Consider the following 7,680-nt stretch of genomic DNA (forward strand, 5'->3'; position numbering starts at 1 on the left):
TGTCCTGACAGAGTGCTCTTCAAACTATCTGGAGATATACAGAGCTGAGTATATTTTTCTGGCACTTCAGAGTTGTGTACTGGTAATTGTTGTTTGACTAATTTTATATCATTGCTGGCTGACTTCAGAGTTGTGCACTGTTATTTTTGCTTTACTGTATAGTTTTTCAGATCTCTGCTGAATGTGTTGGTTTTCTCATATCCACCCTCCCTATTCCTGTGTTGTTGTTTAAATTTGGAGGCTTTTGAAGTTGCCCGCCCCCACTGTAGATTTAATCTGGGACACTCCCCCAGTCCCATCTCTTTACCTCATTCTACCTAATAGATTCCTTCTGCACTTGTTTTTAGTCATTTTTAATTTAATTGCGTTTTTTAAACTGTTTGGTCTAACATTGCTACATACTCAAGTGTGCTAGCTTGCACTGCATTTGAATTGTTTTGATTGCTGTTTTAGCTACTTTTCTGTATGTATATATATATATATATATATATATATATATATATATATATATATATATATATATATATATGTATGTATACATATACCTTTCCTGTAACTAGTATAGTCCAGATTCAGATTTGCTATATCCAAGACTGTATGTAAGCTTCTGAGCCCCCCCCCCTCAAGCTTTCTGTGTTGGAGGGAAGACGTCTAGCTTATCAGTGGGAGTGGTAAGCACTAGGTAACCTATCTACCACATAAGGAGTGGTTCTGGCCCAGAAATTGTAGTTATTGGCCGATTGGGCAGTTTTTCCATCTCTCTCAACTTTCTGATTTAAAAGCCCACATTTGCACTTGTTTCCACCCTTTTCTGTAACCAGTTTAGTCCAGATACATATTCTTACTTTTAGCACTTGAATTTGCTTATTTGTGATCAGCACTTGTTCAGAACTTGTAAGCACTAAATAACCTACTAATTACTACAGCACTCAACCTTCCTCATTACCTAGAGGAAAACAGTTTTGGTACTTACTTTCCTCACTTGCTTAGAGAAAAACAGCTCTTGTACTCACTTTCCTCACTTATCTAGAGGAAAATAGTTTTTTATTTTGGCATGTCCAAGGGTCAGTTCTTAGTGTTCTCTCCTGTCTATCTGATGAATCTGGGCATCTTGGGGCAATGTAGAAATTACCTCATGTACACAGACAACTCTCTCCTACCACCCAACACTACAACCTGTGAGAGATGCACTTATCTAGCCAAACTGGAGGTAAAGCTCTCTCCAATCAAGACTGAACTTGACAGTCAAGAGGAGAAGGTAAACACTTGTACCACACCACACTCATCACATAGTCTCACTAAATCTACACCACCAAAATCCACACATAGAAACACAAAAACATTCGCGGAGGCTCTCAATAATAATCTGCTCAAGCAACAGAGACCTCCAAAGTAGAAATGCAGGCAACCTCCACCCCCCAACACAACCCAAACGACACATAGCCTGCAGAATCAGTGTGCCACTCAACCACAGCCAATAAGGCAAAACAAAGTACCCAACACACTAGTCATAGGTGACTCTATAGTCAGGCACACTGATGTCCCACTCACCAGACTAAACAAGGAGAAGGTTACTGTCAGCTGCCTGTCGGGTGCCAGGATCCGCCACATAACCCACGCACTCAGGTCACTCCACAATGAGTACAAATATCACTCTGTCATTGTCCATGTTGGTGTGAATGACCTGAGATGTACCTCCCTGGACCACATGAAAAGAGACATGGAAGAGCTCTCCGATCTTGTAGCCCAGGCAGGTATGACCCTAGCCCTGTGTAGCATTCTGCCATCACCCAGAATGACACAGTACAAGGACAAAATGATTGACTTCAACAATTGGCTAAGCTTCTTGTGCCATTCTAAAGGGATCCAGTATCTGTCTGCCTGGGATGACATGGTCGACAGACCACGATGCTTTGCCAGAGATGGCCTGCACCTGTCACCCCTGGGATTCCGGATACTGGCTAAGGTTCTTGCCGCCCCTATAGTGCCTTTTTTAGGCAAGGTTCAAATGACAAATTCACCACTGTAACAGGAACAGGCAAGCAAAAACTGAGGGTGATGCTACTCAATGCTAGAAGTCTAAATCTTAAAATGCACCCACTCGAGGCACTCCTTAAAATGGAGAACATTGATATCTGTGCAGTGACTGAGACCTGGTTCAAGGCTCCAGAGAGCACCCTTGCACTACCAGGCTATAACTCATACCACACTTTTCGGTCATGTAACCTGGACCAGAACACCAAAGGTGGAGGTGTGTCCATATTCATTAAGGATAGCCACACCTCCAGGCTAGTTGCTCAGCATAATGCAGCCGAGGTTATCCAAGTGCAACTAACTCTGGGCAAAGCTGCAATCCAAATTGTAGCTTGCTACAGATCACCCACCATGCTCCAGGATTCCCACTCCTCTTCTCTTGATGTAATGGAAAATATTAGGGTTCAACCAAACACCCTAATAATGGGCGATTTAAACTACCCCACCATTAAATGGGAAAACTACTCATGTACCAACTCCTTCACTCAACGCTTTCTGGAATTCATAAACTCCAATGCCCTGGATCAACTTATTCACACCCCCACCAGGGGCAACAATATCCTAGATCTAGTCATTACCAACATGAATGACTGGTGTTCCACACCTGAAGTCAATGCCTCATTGGTCCGATCCGACCATAAACTAATTACCATAGATATCCACATCCTGCCCCCACCCCCCCCATTAAGGAAACCATGGTTAAACATTTCTCCAAAGCCAACTTCATGCTTTTTAAGACAGAAGTGGTGAACTTCATGACACCCATGCAGATGGACAATACAGTTACGACTACTGAATCCTACACAATTGCACTTTATAAGCACTTACATAAGTGCATGGATCGTGCTTTCCCAAACAGAACCAAGATGCTATCCTCCAAAAAAAGGAAGCCAATCTGGTGGTCCCCTGTCATAAACAAACTGTACAACAGAAGGAAGAAACTGTTGCAAAAGAGAGTAAAATCCCACAAGTGGAGGAGCTTCCTGGTCAGCCCCAGTAAGAAGCTGCGATCCCTGATAAAATCCTCCAAAGCTAGTTACAAAAACAAAATCACCACTGATTCTAAAGACAACCGCAAAGCATTCTATAGCTATGTCAAGAATCTCAATGGCAACACTCAGATCTGCTCTGCGTTACAGCACAATGGCACTAAATATACAGTCCCAACTGATATTGCCAACATCCTGGCAGATAGGTTCAGTGCTAACAGCATCCCAGGCTGCTTTCTACACAAACTACAGAACGAACTGGCACCCCACCTAAGTACCATGTTCAGTCATAGCCTCACCTCAGGCTTTGTGCCTGCTGAATGGTGCACAGCAATGGTTATCCCACTCCACAAGGGGGGAGCCACCAAGTACCCTGGGAACTACCGCCCCATTAGCCTGATGAGCCTGGTCTGTAAGGCCATGGAACGTATCATCATGGAACTTATAAATAAAGACATCGGTAATCTCCAAACTCTGGATCCCACCCAGTTCGGGTTTGTAAAAGGCAGATCATGTCTCCTAAACCTGATAGACTTCTTTGAAGCAATCACCAAAGACGTAGACAAGGGTAAGGTGGTTCACACAGCCTATCTAGATCTTGCCAAGGCTTTCAACACCATCCCCTACTCTGGAATTATAGATAAACTCACTAAACTAGGTATAAATCCCTATGTCACAAAATGGGTTGCCTACTGGCTCACTGACAGAACCCACACTGTGAAAGTAGCAGACTCCAAATCTGACTTCAGACCAGTGACAAGTGGAGTACCACAGGGTTCAATCCTGGGTCCTCTCCTGTTTGGTATCTACTTCTCTGAAGTACAGGCTAACACAGAAGGTCTTTGGCTAATGAAGTTCGCAGATGACTGCAAACTAGGAGCCATAATCAAAACTCCTAACGATGTGGAAATCCTACATAAATTAATAGTAGGCACTAAACAGCCTATAATTGCAAAGTACCTTGCTAAGGAAAGGGAAAACAGCTCCTGTACTTTACAAAAAAAAAAAAAAAGCACCAAACCAGGCATGTCCAAGGGTCAGCTTCCGGTGATTTCGCCTGTCTACCTGGTGAATCTGGGCATACTGGGGCATTGCAGCAATTGCCTCATGTACACAGACAACCCTCTCCTCCTACCACCCAACACTACAACCTGTGAGAGATGCACTTACATAGCCAAAATGGAAGCAAAGCTCTCTCCACCCAAGATTGTGCTAGACAGTCAAGAGGAGAAAGTTAACACCCACACTACACCTCAAGCAACACATAGCCCTTCTAAACCCACACCACCAACACCCACATATAGCAACACTAAATCCACATATGCAGAGGCCCTTAACTGTAACCTGCCTAAGCAGCAAGGACCTCTGAAGCTGAAACGCAAACAAACACCAATCACAACCAAAGTGTCACATAGTTCACAACACCAGTGTGCCACCCAGCAACAGCCCCTAAGGCAAGACAATGTACCTAACACTTTAGTCATAGGTGACTCTATAGTCCGGCACACTGATGTCCCTCTCACCAGGTTGAACAAGGAGAAAATTACAGTCAGCTGCCTGTCGTGTGCCGGGATCCTCCACATAACGCATGCACTCAAGTCACTCCACAACAAGTACAAATATTGTCCATGTTGGAGTGAATGACTTGAGACGTACCTCCCTGGACTACATGAAAAGAGACATGGAAGAGCTCTCAGATCATGTGGCCCAGGCAGGTATGACCCTAGCCCTGAGTAGCATCCTGCCTTCGCCCAGAATGATACCACAATATAAGGACAAAATGACTGACTTCAACAATTGGCTAAGCTTCTGGTGTCATTCAAAGGGGATCCAGTATATGTCTGCCACAGACGACATGATCGACAGACCATGATGCTTTGCCAGAGATGGTCTGCACCTGTCGCCCCTGGAATTCAGGTTACTGGCTAAGGCTCTTGCCACCCCTATAGTGCCTTTTTTAGGCAAAGTTCAAAGGACAAAACCACCACCGTAACAGGTACAAGCATGCAAAATCTGAAGGTAATGCTACTTAATGCTAAAAGTCTAAACCTCAAAATGCACTCTCTCGAGGCACTCCTAAAAATGGAGAACATCGATATTTGTGCAGTAAATGAGACCTGGTTCAAGGCTCCAGAGAGCACCCCTGCAATATCAGGCTACAACTCTTACCACACTTTTCGGCCACCAAACCAGGACCGAAACACTAAAGGTGGAGGAGTGTCAATATTCACCAAGGATATTCACACCACCAGGCTAGTTGCCCAACACAATGCATCTGAAATTCTCCAGGTGCAACTAACACTAGGTAAGACTGCAATCCAAATTGTAGCTTGCTACAGATCCCCCACCATACCCCAAGATTCTCACTACACCTTTCTAAACATACTGGAAAATATTAAGATAGAACCAAACACCCTAATACTGGGTGATTTTAACTACCCTGCCATTAACTGGGACAACTACTCATGTGCCAACACCTTTGCCCAACAGTTCTTGGAATTCATAAATTCCAACTCCCTGGATCAACTAATCTATAGTCCCACCAGGGGCTCTAATATCCTAGACCTGGTCATTACCAACATGGGAAATCGATGCTCCACACCTATGGTCACCCTTAACATCCACATCCCACCCCCACCCCCCCCAGTATGGAAACCTCCATAAAAAACTTCTCCAAAGCCAACTTCATGCTACTCAAGTCAGAAGTGACAACATGCATGACACCCATGCAGACAGGAACTGAAAGTTCAACTGCTGAATCCTACACTAAGGCACTGTACAAGCAGATCCACTCATGCATGAATCGTGCCATCCCAAATACAACCAAGATGCTCTCATACAAAAAAAGGAAGCCAATCTGGTGGTCCCCTGCCATAAACAAACTTTAAATCAAAAGGAAGAAACTGTTGCAGAAAAGAGGAAAATCCCAGGATGCAAAAAACTCCCTTACCAGCCTCAGTAAGAAACTGAGATCCCTCATAAAATCCTCCAAAGCTAGTTACGAAAATAAAATTGCCAAAGATTCCAAAGACAATGACAAGGCATTCTATAACTATGTCAAGAATCTAAATGTCAATGCTCAGATCTGCTCTGAGCTAAAACAGAATGGCATTAAATATACTGATCCCAAGGATATTGCCAATATCCTGGCAGATCGATTCAGTGCCATCTTCACCCCCCTCTTACCCTAAATGGCCCATCTCAATACCGGAAGATTGCCAAATTCTGGTAATAATGGCCACACAGGTAAAAAACGCACTCTCCAAAGCTAAGAATACAGCATCCATGGGACCAGATGACATCCTGGGCTGTGTACTACATGAACTACAATATGAACTGGCACCTCACCTAAGTGTCATGTTTAATCATAGCCTCACCTCAGGTTTCGTGCCCACTGAGTAGCACAGAGCTACAGTTATCCCACTCCACAAGGGGGGATCCACCTTGGATCCTGGAAACTACCGTCCCATCAGTCTGACAAGCCTTATCTGCAAGGCCATGGAGTGTATTATCATGGAACTTATAAACAAAGACATTGGTAACCTTCAAACACTGGACCCCACCCAGTTTGGGTTTGTGAAGGGCCGATCTTGTCTCCTGAACCTGATTGACTTCTTCGAATCAGTCTCCAGAGCCATGGACAAGGATAAGGTGGTCCACACAGCCTATCTAGACCTTGCCAAGGCCTTTGACACCATCCCCCACTCTGGAATCATAGATAAACTTACTAACCTGGGCATTAATCCCTATGTCACCCAATGGGTTGCTAACTGGCTAAATGATAGAACCCACACTGTAAAAGTAGCCGACTCGAAATCCAGCTCCAGACAAGTGACAAGTGGAGTACCTCAGGGTTCAGTCTTGGGACCGCTCTTGTTTGGCATCTACTTCTCTGAAGTACAGGCCAACACTAAGGGACCCTGGCTAACAAAGTTCGCAGATGACTGCAAACTGGGAGCCATTATTGAATCCCCAAATGATATGGATACTCTACAAAAGGGACTTACAGAAACAGATGCTTGGTGCCAGAGCCATGGGCTCAAGCTCAGTGCCAAGAAATGTATAGTTATCCCCTTTGGGAAAAAACATGTATCAGTGAATTACCATATAGATGGCAGTACACTAAACTCTGAAAGTGTGATAAGAGACTTAGGGACACAGGTGGACAGTGGTCTCAACTTCGATAACCACATCGCCACAACAGTCAGGAAATCCTTCTATGTGGCACACCTCATCACTAAGGGCTTTTCATCCAGAAAAAAAGGAGGTCATTGTCCCACTATACTCATCCCTCATTAGACCCATTATAGAATACAACGCCCCATTAGGTATGTACCTCTCAAGACATCTGCAACAACTGGAAAGTCCGCAGAAATACCTCACTAAAAGAATCACAGGCCTAAATCAGATGCCCTACGCTGACCGCCTTAAAAAACTCCAGCTATACTCTGTCACATATTGTCTACTCAGAGGTGATCTCTGCTTAACATACAAGGCCATGTCAAACCCAGAGCTGTTGGACATGCTACACTTAAAGAAATCCCAATCCCTCAGAGCCACACGCTCCAGGGATCTAAACCTTGTCATCACAATAAACAAAACATGCTGGAGGGATAGGTTCCTGACCCAGAGACTCCCCAGACTCTGGACTAGATTG

This window comes from Protopterus annectens, chromosome 2.part0 (assembly GCF_019279795.1).
Source record: "Protopterus annectens isolate FY-2018-M chromosome 2.part0, PAN1.0, whole genome shotgun sequence".
Lineage (NCBI taxonomy): Eukaryota > Metazoa > Chordata > Ceratodontiformes > Protopteridae > Protopterus > Protopterus annectens.